Below are 20,065 nucleotides of genomic sequence, written 5' to 3' on the forward strand. Positions count from 1 at the left end.
ATCATGATAGTTTATGGGTAAAAGTAATATGATACGAATATTTAAAAAAAATCAAAGTTTCTTTTGAAGCTACCCTCATAGCAGATATGTCTCTTAATTGGAAAGGGATTCTATGTAGCTGGAGTCTTATTCTCAAGAGTATAAGATGGATAATGGGAAATGGAGATAGCATCTTGTTTTGGAAGGATAATTGGACGGGCAAAGGTCCTTTATTTGCACTAGTACAAATGCACAGGAATGTAAATTTAAAAAAAAATGCAAATTCTTGTTTAATTTTGTTTTGGTTTTTTCTTTATTATAATTCATGTCTTAATTTACTTTATTTGTACTGCAATCAAAGAAAAGAAGCTAAAATTTAAAAAAAAAAAGGTAAGAATTTACACTCAAATCATTTGTACTGCCATATTTTTGTATCAGTGCAAATTTATTTTCATTGCAACCAAACACAGCCTAAGTGAACTAAACAGCATTAATACTAACAACAAGATTACTGAAAGTTTTTTGATCCATCTATCATATGAGGTGGGATGTTTCTAATTAATATGAATGATGAATTGAAATGGATAGTAGTGGGGAATTTACTATGAAATCGACAACTTGACTTGGATAGAATGATTAAGTTTCAGCAATGAAGCCTTTTGTTAGGAAATTAAAAATTTATCGCTATTTCTTTGGTTTTTGAGTATGGAGAAGAAACCTACAAGATCAAGATCGAGGCTTGTCAATTTGGGCTTAAACATTGACCCCACATGACCAATATGTACTTCAGATTTGGAAACAATTAGCCATTTATTGGCGAATTGCACATATTATACTCAAAATTGGCTTCATCTTAATGCTTATCAAATGGGCCCACCAAAATAGATCAAATGCCGTCGATTACAATTTACAACAACACTATAGTGGCAGCTTGAAGGATACTTTTGCCATTATCATTGCATGCATCAAAGCAATCATGGTCAATAATAATAATAATAATAATAATAATAATAATTTGCTTTTGTATAATAATAATAATAATAATAATAATAATAATAATAATAATAAATGATTATAAAATAAAATAAAATATTATAGATCTATTTTTTTGTTAATAGGAAAAAAATACTTTGCTTTTGAATGATCATTGGGGGTTCGATTGAGGAAATTGGATTTAATCCTTATGAGACCTTGCTCACACGTTGTTCACACTGTCCCTTCTAATATTGCATTGGGAATATATTTCCATAAAAAAATATATAAATATGAAAATATTCTCAATACAAAACTGTAAAGCGCTATGAACCTTGTTCGCATGAAATTGTGAGCATTGAAGCGATCTCACTATCGAAGAGCAAGTATTTTATGGGGAGAATGAATATTCATTTATTTTAAGGATAAAAATGAAGATAACTGAAAATATGTGGGGATGATTGGAACATGAAAGCTGTAATCAATTCCGTTGCATGTCTCTACGTACTGCACCACCTGCAAAGAATAAATTCCCATTCCCTCGTCTACATCAAACGAATGAAACCTCCTTGCAGTTGTAGTGATCACGGCAGGGCAGGAAGGACATTTCCGGGATTTTGCAGAGCTTCGTTGAAAGACAAAACGAAATCGGGAAATTCGGGATTTTGTTTATGCTGTAAAGTGGAGAATGACGGGGCCATGCACACCTGTCCGTGTGTACGAATAACCAGGAGACCAATTCTCATTCTCTTCTTTGCCACACTAAACCTAAATTAATAATCCATGGAGATGGACGGTTCTCTCCGTGTGCGCCGCGCTTCCGTGGATCTACTATATTTCTGTCCTTCTTCTAAGGGGTAAAAAGACCAAAAAAGGGTCGCCTCCCCCCTCTTTTGACTCTAGCCTCGTTTCACCTCTTAGGGCAAAATAGAAAAACCACTCCTTAAGTTTCTAACAATTATAAAAACTTTTTTATGTAATTTCATTTTAACAAAAATCTCAAATGAACTTTTAAAGAATTCAATAAAAACCTCCCTTTTGTCATTAACCCATATACAAAACATAATTTTTTAATACCAATTTTACTAAAATAACGACAGAAGGCCATATATAAATAGGCACAAGTTTCACCATGTAGATTTTGGTAGTCCCATCCAATTAGGGCGGGCCAACACAAATTTCTCTTTTCTTCTTACTATGGCCATTGGTCTCTATAATACTCCTCCTTGTACTAGTGTAAAGGATTTCTCTCATGTTAAAGAAATTTCTTGAGTGTGTTACTAGGGAAGACTTTCCGGTTGAAAGCCGCTCTTGCTTCTCTAGTGGGCATTTCTCCACAGCTCTAGCTAAGACTTAGAGAGCTACCACTCAACTACATTTGTCCTCCAATACTTCTACCATTTTATTATTCAGGTCTCTATTTTTTTTCTCTCTTCTTTTCTTTCTTTCTTTCTGATGTGGCACGATTCGAACATTCCTATCTGATTGCTGACTAGTTTCTTGTTGGCAATGAACGACACCTGAGAAGATGAAAAAGAAGAATTCCTGGGGATTTGCCCGGTGGGAATACACCGATGCTTAAGTTGGAACGTTAGGGAGGAAGAAGAGAGAGTATAAAAGGCTATGAGTGTAGATCGCACCAGATCACTATGTCTTGAGGTTAGCTCGTGAGCAAATAAGAATGCAAGTTTAGATCTAATTCGAGAGAGAGAGAGCCTGTCTCTTCGCTTTAAGGGCTTTTATAGGGATGTTTCCCACAGACGACGCCAAATGATGCGGCACGATCCGGGCACTCCTAGATGGCTACTGACTGGCTCCTTGTTGGCAACGAACGATACCTGAGAAGATGAAGAAGATGAATTCCCGGGGATTTTCCCGGCGGGAATACTCTGACACTTAAGTTAGAAAGCTAGGGAGGAAGAAGAGAGAGTATAAAAGGCTAAGAGTGTAGATCGCGCTAGATCACTATGTCTCGAGGTTAGCTCGTGAGAAATTAAGAATGCAAGTTCAGATCTAATTCGAGAGAGAGAGCTTGTCACTCCGCTTTAAGGGCTTTTATAGGGGCGTTCCTGTCAAATCAGGCGTAACCGCCACTGGCCTCCTGTCGTAGTCGTTACCTGCCAGAGCTGCGTAGGTGATCGTTACGTCGTACTGCCTGCTTGGCTAAGTGACACGTCTCCGAAAGGGACAGGTACGCCACCATCTGTCGAGAGACGTGGGGCAGACTGTCAATCGGGCAGGGACTGCACCGTCAGTCGAGAGACGTGGCACAATCTGACGAGTACAGTCTTATTAGATGGAAGCTTCCTGAGAGTGTCGCATCACAGTTGCAAGTTACTCCGTAGCGTGCTATCCTTGCTGCAAGCTACTTTGTAGAAGCTCTTAGGGGTACTTCAAGGTGACCCTCATCAAAGTTGGTCTTTGGAGCAGTTCTTCTGCCCTGGTGCTGGAGAGAGCTGGTTTTCCTAGTTCGCGAGCTGAAATAATCTTAGAGTATTCCATTCTCAGTAGCTCGGGGAATTTGGAGCTCGCGTTGTAGCGAGTTCCCCCTACAGAGAGCTATGTTGTAGCAAGCTGTTCCACAAACTCGTTACTCGATCGCGGTCAAGCCAGACTGCTGAGTTATTACTCGGGCCGAATCAAGTCCACGTGTCATCATCTCAGTAGGTCGGGTCCAATCATCCTCCATCACTTTTTTTTCTATTGTTTATAGTGTGATAGGCCTTCCCAATGGTTTTAAATGAAGCAAGAGGAAATAAAGAAAAAATGAAGAACGTTACCTTAATAATTGAATGAAATAAATGATTCTTAAGGGAAAAGAAGATAGATCGTGAGAGAATTTGGATTAATGGAAGAGAATGAAGGAAATCTTTATTTTAATACAAAAATACTAACCGGAGTGAAAATGAAAATAAAATAGAGATCCAACGGTGTAATCAATCAATGAGAGCAGAAGTTATTTGACAGAGAAAGTTTTCTGTCTAGGTCTATAACGGAGAAGGTTTTTGTCAAATTTTAAAAAAATTCGAGAGAGATTTCAGGGGAGGTTATTGTATTTTACCCTTAAAAATAAGTGCACGTTGATTCGTTTTGTTCCCGTTTCCAGTCTTCTGAAAACAAATATCTGTTAGTTCTTTCTAATTTTTTATCCCAATCGACAATATATCCTTCTGTTTCACTGCAAACAAAGGAGTCAATGCCCCTAAATTTTATAAAAATTGTTGAACCCCCACATTTTATGATCAACAAGCTAGACTGACTCTCTCAAGTATATGAACCAACCCTCTTCACGTTTAGCCGTGCATCTAAAAATGTTTATTCATGGTAAGATATTCTCGATACACGGCTGAAACGTGCTCTGAGGTCAGTGTGAGGCGCGTACTGTGAGGAGCAGATTTGAACTCACCACTAAACACTTTATCACGTGACCATTTAAGTGTTCGTCAAGCCCACCATCCCTCCACTCACATGACTCACAGAACAAAAAGTTTACGTTGAAAAAAAGGATAGAAGAGAGAAGAAATGGACAATAAAATCTCTCTCCACCGACACTCGCTTCCGGCCGGCTCTTCAGTAGCCAATATTAAAAGTTAAAACTTAAAACCTCTCACATATTTCATCTTCTTTCTCTTTTTTCAACCTTAATTCTACCATGATTCATGAAATACACGGTATTAATTAGGCAAAAAAAAAAAAAAAAAACACAAAAAATACATGTAAAAATATTACAAACATGAAAACAGAGACCATTAGGTCCATAATCATCGATTCGTGATACTCTTATATGACGACGACGACGATGATGATACAGACGGTAACGATGTTGTAGTGTTGCCACAGAACCGGAAAGTCTTCGGGTCCATTCTTTCCAGTACGAAATGCCCCAATAGGTCCTTGGACTCCACCAGGTTCTCTTTGCACAGGAATTCATTGCTGCAAACTCTTTCTACTTCCCTATTGAAGTCGTGGACGTACACGTGCGTCTTTGGATCCCCGCTCCTCTTGCTCCTTGCCAGAACCCCTGCCGTGAAGATCGCCGACATACGTCCCGGCGCCGACGGATGATAACCCCGCGGTCCATCCACCAGTATCACGTCCCAATTCACCTCGTACAAGTGATTTGGGAGGTCATTGATCCCAAGCTTGCAGTCGGAGAACAACAGGTTCTGTACGGGTCGGCATTCATTGTGGAGTTGCTCCCTGGCCGACGCGATGAGCTCCTTCATTTGGCTCACCTTGGTCGTGTACTGGATGTCGTATGCTTCCATGTCAGGGTGTTTTTCTTCGAATTTCACGATGTAGTACTCGCTTTCGTCGAGGAAGACCGTTCGTCCGTTGTGATTCAGGGCTTTCCATAGGAGGGTCTCGTGGGTCAGACCGAATACGAGGAAATTGCAGGGGGTGGGGCAGCGTTGGAGTACGTCCGCAATTGACTTGAGCTCCGCGTCCGACATACGGCCGGTGGCGTTGGAGTTGGAGGTGTAGTGGAGGAGGGCATCGGCAACGCTCTTTGGCAGCTGTGGTTGACCCGAGAAGGAAGAAGAGGTGGTTATGGCGGCGGCGGCGGTTGCTCTCGCTGAATCTCTAATATTGAAGAGAGTGAAAAGGAAGGCAAACGTGAAGAAGGAGACGAAAGCTAGAAGCCAAAGACGGTGAGATCCTCCTTGCTTGTGAATGGAGGAGGGATGGATGAGGATGACCTTGGTATTGTTGTTGATGCCAGTCTTCATGTTTATTCAGGTTATAACTAATTAAAATGAGCAGAGAGAGAGAGAGAGAGAGAGGGCAAAACAGAGGGAGATCTGGGTTATGAAATTAGCACTGAAGTCTGGAAGAGTGTAGAAATGATAATGGTTAGAATAAGACAAAAACAGCGAAGGGGTGGTAATCAGTAATCACCAAACAGATACCTCTACTCTCGTTCCCTCTGGTCCTGAACTCCTGACCTGTATCATGGAAGTTAAGATGTGATTTGCAGAAGATCTGGAATCCCCAAAACATAAAGGGTGTGATTGGAATCGAATTGAGATGGGGATGGGGATACGGCATATAAAGGGAAGATCAGATTGGTGGGTCCGGATACCGGAGTTATATGGTGCGTGGTACAATAACAATGATATGATAGTAAGTTAAATTTTAATAATGTAAGTAGAGAGACAGTGGGACCTGGCTTGCCTCGATAGATGGATGATAGATGATCATAAATGGTGCAAATGGAAGCGACCTACCAACTAGAGAACCGCGAGATGTCATTGTTCCTTACACGTGTTAATTTTTTCTTGCTGAACACACAAGTGTTTCCTTGTTAATCCTTCTCCATTCTAATTTCTTCTAACATAATTAATCACTTGTTTAAATAATAAATAAGGAGGGTGAAAGCAGTTACCTAGTAAATAAATGAGTTATTAATAAAAGGGGGTAATTGGAGATATTCCACAGAGGGAGGGATTGGGACTCTGGGTCTGGGACTGGGAGGGTGGGAACTGGGAAGCAACAATTGAAAGTAATTGAAGAGAATGTTTTGAATTTGATTGCCCCCTTAATTTGACCTCTCCATATATAATCATCCTCAAATCAAATGTATCGTCCCACCCTACCACCAAATTGAGAACCGTCTCAAGTCTCAACTCTGATCTGAAGAGGGAAAGGTATTTCCATCGGTTTGAATTTTGAAGCATATAATAAAACAGATGGTGTGGTCCCACACTCCCCAGCATTACCGTACTAGTCTATACATGACCCACAGTCTGATTTTCTTCCTTCTTTTATGGAATGACGATAATATTGATACGCTTCTATTATGCTGTTCAATTAATCAATAAGATTTTGTTTGTTTTTTTTTTTTTTTCAGAGGGTGAATAGCGTTGCAGATTGCAATTCATGGTGATGACTGATGGGATGTTATGGGTCTCACTCCCATCCTTGGCATCTCAACTGTTCAAAATGGTTGGTCTTAGTAGCTTGCCTAGTGCCACATAAGCTTGCATCACATGGTGCCATGTTTAAGACAAACCAGTACTCAAATGGAGAAGCAATCCAAAATTCCACACAGTATAAGACAAACCAATCCACTTATTCCCCCCATATCTCCCAATTCTTTCCTGAGTAAATAAATAAATAAATATATATATATATATAGGAAAATAAATGTCAAATATTATTGAAACCATTTTGAAGTTTGAACTTGCATTTGTTTGAGGTGGAAAATCGAATCAGGGTAAACTTTATACCCGGTTTGATTTTACACATGTTTGGTAAACATGTAATTTTACATGGAAAATCGGTATAAAACTCCACTTTCATTTTTCTTTACACTGATAATCTCATGCTATGTACACGTACAAACATATTAATTCCAAATAAGCAGGTTAAGCAGGTTGACATAGGCATCTTTCAATTCTGGGTGCAGTTTTACAGCCACCTTAATTCCAAACAAGCATGGAATATACACTTAAAATTTACACTTTTGGCTCAGTTTGGAAAGAATTTAAAACCTTGTATTTTATATTATTTTATATACATTTAGGCTGTAGCATTTGTATTTGTACTCTTTTCAAACTGATCCTTTATTTCAAACGTATTATAATGTAAAGCTAATATTGACCGGTTTAATTTTTGCATTTACACAACTAACTGCTTTTCATTTATGTCGATGTATTTTTGGATTTACACCTCAAACAAACGAAGCCTTACAGTAAATTCAGTGGCTAAATTACAAGAACCAAAGCTTCTGACTTCCGAGAACCGAGTGGACAAACAAAGTGCCTGTTAATGAGACAACTTGAAAATATACCGTGCAATTGCATGGTTTATGTGCAACTGAAACTCAGCTCTTTTCATTCAACATGCTAACCCTCTCCATCTCCAGTTGGTACAAAACAATTTTGTAAGTGTGAATGGTTATTAAAGAGAGAGGAGCATGGTTTTGAATATATATACAATTTTGTAAGTGTGAATGGTTATTAAAGAGAGAGGAGCATGGTTTTGAATATATATATATATATATATATATATATATATATATATATATATATATATATATATATATATATATATATATATAAAAGCCCTGCTGTAATGATTTGAACCCACTATTCTGTAAGATGAATCCGTGTCCATAGCTTCTCCATTATGATCATTGACTTGACTCAGCAAATGTGGGGAGTGGAGTTCACTCACGAGTCAGGATTGGGGGTGCAACTTGGAACAGACCCAGTCTGAAATTTTTTATGGGTTGGACTTGGATTTTTTGATCTTCAAGCTAAGTTAGGGCTTAAGAATTCGAGCCTTGTTTTATTTTTTAGGCTAGACTTAGGCCTAACCTTTAGGATCTGTTTGATTGCTGAGAAAATTGGACTAAGAAAGGATGGGATGAGAAGAGGAAAATTTATTTTCTCAGTTAGTTATAATGTATTTGTTTGTTGAGAAAATTTTTGTTAGAAAATCCACTTTCTAGTGTTTGTTTTGCAAGATAATTTATAGGAGAAAATGGTTGAGCTTCCAGCCATTGAGGGAAAAACTTGGGGTTGGGGAAAAAAGAATATAATAATAAGAGTCTTCCATCAAACTAAAAGAGTAGGATGATCTTATTTTCCGTATATTGTTAAAGATTTGTTCAATCCTTTCGGTTGCAGGACTTAACAACATTTTCAATGTCTGGATCTAATTTAAGGTGAACTTGCGGAATATCCTTCACCAACAACGCCTTTTTCCAGATAAGAGTCCGCCGATGGCAGGCTGTGTCGAGACCCTCTTCTCTTTGCTTTTGATTTTAGGAAAGTCGGTCGCCCGCGTCCGCGTCCGACGGTAATTGGTAGGAGTAAGGTCGGTCTCCCTCTTCTGTTATGCTCTGCAATGGTGATTTAGGGTCGGGACACGGGCGTGGTGCGTTAGGGTCTCAGCGGAGGGCGTGGAGTGGGGGTTCAATACAAAGGCGGCGCTTCCGGTGGCGACGCTCATCAACAGCCTCCTCCGCTGAGGAGTAGGCGAATGAGCAAACAGAGAGGAGGTTATGGTTGGGATGGTGGAGGAGGATGTGGTGATGATTGGCGGCGGTGGTGGAGGTGCTGATAATAGGAAGAAGATGGTTAGTGGTGGAGAGAGAGAGGAGATGATCGACTTCTTGCTCTGACAAAGCCCGAGCAATTTTCTTAGCGTTTTCTTTTCTCACCGGGGTTGCACTGTTTTGGTGCGACCTGCTCACTTAATTATGGGATCATGCGTCCCTCTTGTTTCTCATCCCAAAACACTGTTTACCAACAAATAAGCACAAGAAAGGAAGAATCATTCGGGAATATTCCCTTTTCTCATCCATTTCTCAGTAAACAAACAGAGTCTTAGGTATTCAGCCCAAGTCCAATCCAACTATACATATTTATACATGTATATATGTAAACTTTTGCATATATATTTAAATATATATGTGCATAAATGCATATATATATATGTATGTATGTATAATTTTAGAGTGAATCCATTGACGGCCTGGACTCAACCCAAATGCATCAAATTACAATATGGATAGGGATCGGGTTGAGAAGATCAATCTTGACCTTGGACTTGGGCCTTGAACCCAAATTCTAGGATTGAGCCTGAATTGACCATATACCCAGACCAATCCACCCGACTTACACATCTATCAGGACTCAGGGCCTTCAGGCCTCATGTTTGGAATTAGAATTTACATTATGTTTGGTATTCACAATGGGATGATCTGGTTGCAATGGATTTTACATTATGTTTGGAATTAGAATTTGTCATATAAAGTTATAAAGCAGGGAAAGACAAACAAGTTGGTGGGTTGATGCGAATTATTTAGAAATTGATAGAGATGCTTTCTGAATTCTGAGTTTCGACCACGAAACCAATAATGTTTATTTTTTCGTGTTCGTTTTAAAGTTTCATGTCCAGAGCAAGCATCCGTCTGGTTTTTAATATTGTAGAAGCGGGTTATTACTTAATTAACAAACATCGGTGATAGAACACGTTGAAATTTCAACATCCGGTGTAGTGATGACTGATGAGTGGATCACAATTCACAAATCATTTTCGAGGTTTAAAACTTAGAAGTGAGGGTGGGCGATTCCTGGAATTTTCATTTTATTGTTGGTATTTCTTTATTTCATCACCTAATACACATTTTACAAAAAATTTATTTCTGCTAAAAAGTCATTTCAGTCCCTTTCTCCATCTAATGTGGCCTACTAAATGACGCTCAATCAATCAACTAAACATTACTCATAAAAAATAATAATAATAATAAAATACCACGAAGTAGATTCAATAAAGACCAAGTATGATTCTTGTTTTACAAAAATTAGTACTGCCACGTCAATAAAATTATATCGTTTTTTACTTAATTGATATGTTATATTATTTTCTTTAGAGAAGCCACAATTTTATCAAAAATGTTTGGTTGAGCAGTGAATGCAAGTCAAGTCTCAACTCACAGAGGTGAATTTTTGGGCCCACAAGAAAAAGAGAAACGAAACAAAACTAACAACAGACACCAAACAAACTGCAGAGTGCAGAGACCTACCCAGGTAGTGTTGTTCTTAAATCTTAATTCAGGTTGGACAATCCCCTATGTAGAGACCAGACTCTGCTAGTGCTAGACCACCTCATTTACAGTTCTTTTTCCAAATTTGAAATTATCAGTAATTGCTTTACTTTGGTCCAAAATATCCTGACATATATAGAAACCGGGCATCCATTGCCAAATCTGGATCTGCCTTTGAAAGTGCCTTTATCAAGTTTGCACAGTCAGATTCTAAAGAAGCTTCTCTGAATCGGAGGTGTTTCAACAGATCCAGTCCTCTCAGAATGAATTGCCTGAGCTTCCGCCTGGACTGGTGAAGTGGCCACCACAGGTCCAGAATTGCCTGAGCTTCCACCTGCAGCATCTACATTTGCTTTCACGCAATCTGGGGCTGGACTTTCGCAAAAAACTTGGAGACTCTCGCTCCTCCTAAGAAAATGGGTAGAAGGATGCCATTCGGGCAGACAAACTCATCTTCCTCTCCTTCATCAATATCCTGTTTACCAAACACAAAGACAGTGATGGATCAGGCTTTACTTCTTCGAAAATGAATTTATTCCTGGCTTTCCACAAAACACAAAGAATTAGTCCACCCACGATTTAAACAATTCAACAAAACTTGGAATATGTCAAACTTTGAGTGTTGCCATTAAGTAAGCTACCAAACCACACTGCTTTCCCATGGTCACCATTATCGATTCATTTTCTTTTCCACAAATTGGGCAAGCTGCTGAGGAAGCAGCCATTCCTCACTACCACTGCATTCCAGCAGCACTTCCATATAAAGTTTTGGATTTTTGAGTCCATCTTCATCTTCTACGAAACCTTCCAGTAATTTTTTTTCCCACAAAACCTTCATCTTCCTAGCAGCACCTCTTTTCCCATTTCTGACTTCTTCTAGATTAGTTTGTCTTTCCAATGGATACATTTTATTATGTAGCACAGCTAGGAGATGTTTCTTCTTTCTTCTTCTTTTTATTATTATTAGCGGGACCTATGCCGCACAAGATTTGTTAAGTTAAAAGATAAACAATAGAAACATGTAAGATATACAATCGTTTTATATAATAATTAATAATCATTTATATTTTATATATTCTTATATTTTATATATTATTTTTAATATTTTTAATAATATAAAAATAACAACAAATAATTTTAGGGATAACAATTTTTCCCACGGGGATTCACCACGAATGGGGAGGGGATTGGGATGATTTTCCCCCCTGTGGGGACGAAGATGGGGAAATTTTCATCCCTGTTGGCGGGGACAGTCTGGGCGTGGAGAGAGCACTCCTCGCCCCATGGGGACCCCGATCGATCCCCACCCCATGGAATCCCCGCTAATATATGTATATATATGCATATGTTTATATATGTATATATGTACACATACGTCTATATATTAATATATTTAAAAATATGGCTGAATATGTTTGAATCTTTTCTAATAGGATTGTAAATTTTAATATTTTATTTTTCTTTTTTTAAATAAAATATAAAACAAAAACATAATGGTTGACATTATAAAGAATCGAATCACAAGGAGTGGGGATCCTCGTAGGGATGGGGATCCCTATGGAGATGGGGATGGGAATAACTTTGTCCCCATTAGCGGGGATGGGGACGAAGACGAGGATGGAGATTTTCACAAGGACGGGGATGGGGAGAGGCTCCTCGTCCCCGCCCCGCCCCATTGCCATTCCTAATTGAAACTAACTAACCCAATATCTAGTATTTCCAGTCGGCTTTGGCTCAACAATTTTCCAACCTAACTAAGTTGAATCAGTTTCGCTTTGGCCATTTGTAAATTAACTAAAATTGAACTACCCAACCATAGATATATATTAATATCTTATATTTTAAATATATTTTTTTATACGGGAAAGTGGAAAATTTCCAATATTTCTTAGGCTAAAATATTTGTCATAAATTTATTTTTTAATAATGCTATTGTAATTTTTTAAAATTTAAACTTAAATTTTAAATTTAATTTTTAAGTTAAAATCTTTTGAACCAACCTACCAAACCAAAAATTGACTCAAACTGATATAACCTGAGTGACCAACTCCCCAACATGGCCAGGTCGGTTTGGTTGGCCAAACAACCTACAACTAAACCGAACCAACCCATGAACAATAGTTTCGTCTCCAATAATTATTAAAAGTTTATAGCAAAAATACACAATAAATTAAATTTAAAAGCTAAATAACAGTAGTTTAAACTCCAATAATTACTAAAAATTTTCTATTGAATAACAAAACAAAAATAGATTTATATATAATTATTGAAAATATATTTAAAACAAAAAACAATAAATATTAATTTTAGTATATATAAATATATAATAAATATAGATTAAGTTTTTAAAATTATTATTAATAAACACTAATTTTTTTGAAAGTTATTTTTTAGAATTATTAATTGGTATAAATGAAATTAGTTATTTACAATATTATTTATTTATTGAAATAAGATCATTATTTAAATTTTAAAATATTAATTACTTGCTTAATTTAATAATCCATAAAATTATAGTACTTTTAATACAAGATTTGGTTATTTTAACTATTTAAAATCTATTTATGTTAAATATTTCATTATTTAAAATATTAAGTTATTTAACTAAATATTTAAAATCTTATTCTATTTACTATAATTGAAAGTCATCAGTAACTATTTAAAATATATTATTAATTGACTTAAAATATTAATTTTAATGTTTTGTTATTTAAGATATTTAGTTATTGAAATATTTAAATAATATTTCATCTTTTAATGTTAGATATTTATTATTTTGAATAACATTTAGATTGAATAATCTAGAAAAACATAATTTATATTATTTGTACATAATTTTGTGCTGAATTTTGTAAAAATATATAATTACCAATAATATGAATATTATTAAATCAATTATAATTATTTTTTGTCTTTTTAATAAATATTTTAAACTTATTATATAATTTTGTTAGAATATTTAAATAATTCTTAAATTGTTTAATTCAAACTTTCTTTAGATAGATATAGATAAAAAGTGGGGGAGAAGAAAGTTCGGGAATAGTGGGGGAGGTTGTTTAGGAGAAATTTTTGGATATTAGATTATTTAGGCAGGCTATGTTGGGAGTTTAAAAAATGACATGGATTAAAAAATTAAAAAATTCAAAAAAGGAGAATATTTTTAGACTTTCTTGTTTTAATATGTATATATAGAGAGAGATTATTATTATTATTATTATTATTATTATTATTATTTTCCTTCGTATTACTACACAAGGGGGGTGTAGCTCATCCCCATTAATTTTTTAATAAGCAAAATACCCCTCCCAACAACTAAAGAACAACTAATTTTATAGGGTACTGTGGTCATCTGAATTAATTCCAATTCCTATAGTCCTTACCCTCCATCATTCTCATCACACCAATCATCATACTCTCTCTACTCTCTAATTCTCAACTCTATTCAAATGTTAACAAGAAGGTTTGTTCAATTATCTCAAGTTAGCAATTTGGGAGGCTTAAAGTCTTCAGTTGAAATTAATTTGAGATTCCAAACTGCTCTTGACATCTCAATCTCTTTAATCTAGTACTGAGTCCATTAAAACTTCGAAAGTTCAATGAAATTTAGGTGTTTTTTTTTTGTAAGAAGATGATTTCATTAAACCAAAGCAACAATAATAGACAGGAAAACAAAACAGAAAACAGAAAAAAAAAACAATAGAAACAAAGCAAACTAGCAAAAGAACCCTATAAACTAAACAACAGAGGAAACAGAAAAAGAGGAGCGATTATCATCAAGGATCTTTGCCAGCCATTTTAGCTCTGAATTCAGCAATAAGGCTGACTGATTGAGACCCCTTTGGGCTGTAACATGGGAAGCTCTGTTGGAATCTCTTCGGACTCAGCTAAGCTGGATTTCAGTGTGCAAGTCATTAAAGTCTCAGCTCCTGGATTTGCTGATGCATTCAACCATTGTATTGTTTTGTGGAATATTTGGCTAGCTAGGAATAAAAAATTGTTTAATGAAAAAACTCTTGATCCTACACTTATTGTCTCTATGATAAAGAGGTTCTTCGAGGAGCAGAGAGTGATGCTGAAGGAGGGGCAAGTAGTGCCTCCTTTTAGTTTCAAGCAATCCCCCTTGTCATCTTTTTGGAGCCCTCCATCTGTGCATAGTTTAAAGTTTAATTTAGATGGAGCTTTTTGTGATTCTCAACATGCTGCTTTTGGAATAGTAGCTAGCTAGTTCGAGACTTCAAAGGATCCTGTATGGTTGTATCTTATGGTCCCAGCAAAGCTAGTTTGCCGTTGCATGCTAAAGCTCTGGCAGTTTTTGAAGCTTTACAATTGGCAAAGACCTTAAATGTCTGTCTCTTCAGCAGTTTTGGAAAGTGACTGTGAGCAGTTAATTCAGACTTTAACCCATGTTGCCTGGGGTTGTAACAAGGAATTCTTTTTTTTCTGTGTTAAGGATACTGAACAGTTATGAAGCAGGAGTTTAGAGGTCTCCTTCAGCTGGGTCCGAAGAGATTCCAACAGAGCTGCCCATGTTACAGCCCAAAGGGGTCTCAATCAGTCAGCCTTATTGCTGAATTCAGAGCTAAAATGGCTGGCAAAAGTCCTTGATGATGATCGCTCCTCTTTTTTCTGTTTCCTCTGTTGTTTAGTTTATAGGGTTCTGTTGTTAGTTTGCTTTCTTTCTGTGTTGTTTTCCTGTCTGTTGTTGCTTCGGTTTAATGAGATCATCTTCTTACAAAAAAGAAAAAAAAACCTGTAGCAGGGGGAATGCCATTGTGACCGTCGAAAGGTGGTATATCAGCTTCTTTTGTAAGAAGTTTGAGTCAAGGTATAATCTTAAAAAAAAAAAGTTACATGGAGAAGCAGAACAGTACCTTCACGGGGAAGCAAGAGAACATGCTGGTAATGAAACAGGAGAACCCTGCAAGGTATATCTTCGCCTCGATAAACCACTTTGGTAGAAACAGGTAAATACTGGCAACTAACGCTTTGAATTCTAGAATGATTCTACCCCCAAAACTAAAATCTCGAATCTATTTTTATCTAAGGTTTTGTAGGTAAATTAATTGAGAGTTTTTTTTGGTACTTAATTAATTAATTAATTGACAATTGAGATGTTTTGCAACACGCCAAAGCAGTATTTGTAAGAAGGAAGAGGAAGAATAATCAAAGTAATATTACTATAACGATAACACAACGAACGGGGATGTAGCTCACATGGTAGAGCGCTCGCTTTGCATGCGAGAGGTACGGGGTTCGATACCCCGCATCTCCAGTTTTTTACTTTTTTTAGACCGGCGCCGAGCTAAAAAATATCATCCAATAATCCTAGTGGTCCTCTTTGAAGTGATATTATTCCTGTTTTTCTCCATGTCTGCCTCCTAATCGGATTAATTAGGAAAGCTCTTAAATGCCCAAACCTATTTTTAAGGTTCAAAATATTGTTATGTATCGATCAGACTTTCTCGATACGTCCCAGCAGGGGGTGTATCAGGTCGGGCCATGGTTCAGAGTAGGGCTATAAATCGGGTCGGGTTAGGTCAGGTTGAGGCCAATCCTAAGTTATAAACCCCAACCCAACCAACTCAATCCTAACCCTAACCCTAACCCTAACTAAATTCCTTCAACCCTAATCCAACCCAACCCGAAGTCAATCTCGATTTTAGATCTTAACTCAACTTTCAATACATATATTGATCATATGTTTCATTAATATTTGTTTGTTGATGTTATTTTTTTTAGTACAAAATTTAGAAAAGCAAGTGTTAGAAATGACTATAGTTTATTATGAGTTATGACTTACAAAAGATCTTTCTTGGGCAACAAATAGACCTGTTCATGGGTCGGGCCGGGCTTTCACTTGTCATTAAGGGAAATATGCTAGGCCCGAGCCCGACCCACCAACGGGCCTATAACTTGGGTCCGAGCCTGGCTTTGATAAAAAGCTCGAAACCCAAGCTTGAGCCCGAAGCCCGACCTAATAAAAAAAACAATTTTCCCTATTCAAATTAGAATTAAAAATTCAGATAGTTTTTTTTCCTATTTAAATGAACAATGGGCCTACAAGATGATTTTTTTCCCTTTCTTTTATATTTTAAAACACAGTTTTACATTCTTAAATCAAAAAAATTATTCAAATGGACATAATCACATTACTCACTTTAAGTCTAATATTAGGTCGGGCCGGGCTATTTTGACAAAACCCGAGCCCGGCTCGAATTTATTGCGGGCCAGGCTTTTTGGCTCGAATTTAAACCCGCGGGCCTATTACCACGTTCTAGCCTGTCCGGAGGCCGGACCGGCCCGTCGGGCCACTGGGCCCATGAACAGGTCTAGCGACAAACAACATAGAGGAGATGAAGAATAAAATTTTCAAAAAATACAAAATAATGTTATTAAGGTTTTAGTCTTTCTGATTAGGATTAAGTGAAGTGATGATCTTAAAAGAAATACATGATACTATGTGGTGGGGACTATACAAATATCATGCATCTAAACAAATCAATGTGTGTTATATATTATATATAACATATATTTATATATGACATGTACTATAGAGTCGGGTTCGGGTCGGGTCGAGTTGGCTAATGGGTCAACCCTAACCCAACCCGAAGTAAAGTCAGGTTCATGAATTTCAACCCTAACCCTAACCCGAACATTAACTTGACCCAACCCAACCTAACCTTTTCAGGTTGGGTTAGGGTTGGGTTAAGGCCAACCCGACCCTAGTTGTAGCCTTAATTCAGAGGATATCCATCACTTAAACCAACCCCTTTGAATCAGTTTTAAAAAAAATAAATAAAACACAAAAAAACACGGACACCGTCCGACAGGCAACATCTTGTAGCCCATTTAGATCACTTGTCACATGGAGGATACTTAGATTAGTCATGTCTTCACACGTCCTATCACTCAAAAATATTATTGGAGTTTTGCCCGAAACATTATTATCCACCAATCGTCTTTCTATTTTCTTCTCTAAATATTATATTTTCAAGCGTTGATTTATATGTAAATTTTCTATATCCAAATATAATACCTAGACATTGATTTATTTTTTTATTCATAACAAAAGAAACTGATTTATATGATATTTAAAATAGCAAATGCACAGGGGCTGAGATAGAATTTTTTCTTAAAGGGGCCAAAACCTAAAAAACATGGATAGTGGGGCCAAAAACTAAGAAACATGAGTAAATAGGTCAAAATATAAGTGGAACTTAAATGGGTTTTGTGGGAATTTTGAAGGCATAGGGGGGGCCATGGCTCCCCTATGCCACCCCTGGCTCCGCCCCTGTAAATGCATGTCTGCAAATAAATATTATTTATATATGATATATAGTATTTGGATTTAACTTTTATAACGTGCATGGAACCCAATGGTTACTCTATAGTCTATATGCTATAGATATTATATATAATATTGGGTAAAAAAGACTTAAACATACCCTATATTTTTCAAATGGACCTTCTAGTTGTAAAAAGAACAAAAAAAGTCCCATATAATGTTCATCATCGCCCAAACATTACTGTTGGGATATAAAGAGTTCCAATGTCTCATCTTCCCCATTCTCACTCTCCTCCTCCTCCATCTCTCTTTCTTCCCCTTCTATTATTATATCTCCTTCCTCCAACCCTTCAGTCCTTAATCACTGAATATAATAGAGGTGGCAACAAAAATGAAACCTCATTGCCACACCTCTTATTTTCTCTCTCCTCTCTATTTTTCTCCTTCTTCGTCTCTTCTTCTTCTTTCTTCTTCTTCTTCTTCTTCTTCTTCTTCTTCTTCTTCTTCTTCTTCTTCTTCTTCTTCGTTTGTTCCTTCAACTTACAACCAACTATCATCATTAAACTACATTTCTGTTGTTACCTTCAACTACCGGTCCCCTACGTTATCCATTTTACCAGCCCGGATTTTAATACGAAAATTGTAGCAGTTGCAATTGTAGGAAGTCATAAGCAGAGCAAGAAATGTTATTTTAAAAGAATTTAGCATTTTCACAGGGTAAAATAGGATGTTCATGAAATGGGAAAAGAAATGAGGGCATATTCAAGTCCAGTGGGAATAGACCACAAGGTATATTTAATTCAATTTATGAATAAGTCTTTTACCATATAATATTTATAAGTAATTTATGAATAGCTAGAGATTAGACAAAAGCTTGTTTTTGTGTTCTAATATTTTTTTTTTTTGTTTTTCTTGAAAGTATTTTAATTATTATATTTATTTGGTTACAAACCTTTTTTCCCACCTTTATCCTATATAGTTTGCAAACAAATACATTCATATGGTTATTAGACAATATGGTATCAATTATCATTAGTAATTTGCAAGGCATTTACATTTTGTGTCCGTTTGGGAGGGCGGGGGCCCACCCAAATAGCATATAAACCATGCCAAATAGCATATAAACCATGTTTGGTGAAAGTGTTGGGATCTCCTCCCAACAAAAAACTGTCCTAATTGAGAGATTTACGTTGGAATGTGTTGGAACATTTTTAAAATGATTAAGAATCAAAAACATTACTTTCCACGGAAGGCCATGCTTGGTTTAAAGGAAAAGGTAGGGAAAGGAAGTAAATGGTAGAGAAACATATGCAAAGTCTGCATCTCCCCCCCCACCCTCCCCCTTCCCCTTCTCTCCATGTCCGCGTTCGTTCCCTCTGTCCGGACGATCAACTATCTACCTCCTACTACTTATAGTGTTAGCGTGTGATTGTTAATTTCACACTCACATAGCGCGAATGCTATGATTGTCGGACAATGACGAAAGGAATATAAGAAAGCTTCACAAGATCCACCATGAAGCCAAGGAAAGGGGTTTTGGCGGAAAGAGTATAAACAGAAATATGTAATACAAGGTTTTCTACTCTACAAAGAGAACCCGTCCTGAGTTTGGCTTCAGTTCAGGCACGCTATATGTGTGCACCGATGATGACTGTTTGTACTCTTTCCGCCGGTGATAACAGTCTGGTTTCTATCAGGGCAGAGTCTAAAATACCTGAGGGGATCGCCGGTGATGATTGTAGTCGCTGCCGGTTGGAGAAAGAGAGAGTGAGAGTGACTAGTGAAGGCAGAGTCCCATGAGTCTCGAGCGGGAAGTGGGATGGAATGAATGAGACTCTGTTAATTCATTTCGCACGTATTAAACCAACGGACGAATTAAAGGCTCGTACTGTGCAAATGGTGCGCGTATATAGCATGCATGGACTGAAGCCGAACTCAGTCTGCCTTTTGCAGATTAGAAAACAGCCAAATTAAAGAATAAAACCTTACTGTTGGATTTTAATCTAACAAGAGATTAAATCCAATGGGTTTGATTGGTCAATTACATGAGAAATTGCACCTGCACACTTGGTTGAAAAATTAGTTTTTGTCTTGCAAAAAACTTAGTTTTGAACTTGTCCCACATTGGAAAATTAAAAGTTTTGTTTTTAGATTTTCAATAGGAGCTGATTTACACTCCTTAGAATTAGTAGAGGAGAGTATGGAGATTCGATACCGCGCAATGTGCATGCATGTGTGCGGCGCAATGAGGTGCTTTAAAGGCGCACTTT

General features: G+C 36.9%; 1 non-coding gene and 1 pseudogene across 2 annotated transcripts; one reads left to right on the forward strand and one right to left on the reverse strand.

Annotated features, from left to right (window-relative positions):
* Window positions 1-4,541: 4,541 nt before the first annotated feature.
* Window positions 4,542-5,993, reverse strand: LOC148850279 (protein IRX15-LIKE pseudogene; annotated as a pseudogene). The gene has a single exon (XR_016099953.1). The product of XR_016099953.1 is annotated as a protein IRX15-LIKE pseudogene (transcript).
* Window positions 5,994-15,709: 9,716 nt separating this feature from the next.
* TRNAA-UGC (transfer RNA alanine (anticodon UGC)) lies at window positions 15,710-15,782 on the forward strand. The gene has a single exon. It is a non-coding gene; the product is annotated as a tRNA-Ala (tRNA).
* The last annotated feature ends 4,283 nt before the right edge of the window (window positions 15,783-20,065 follow it).

Source organism: Nelumbo lutea, chromosome 5, assembly GCF_056320005.1.
Source record: "Nelumbo lutea isolate HS-2025 chromosome 5, American lotus-T2T, whole genome shotgun sequence".
Lineage (NCBI taxonomy): Eukaryota > Viridiplantae > Streptophyta > Magnoliopsida > Proteales > Nelumbonaceae > Nelumbo > Nelumbo lutea.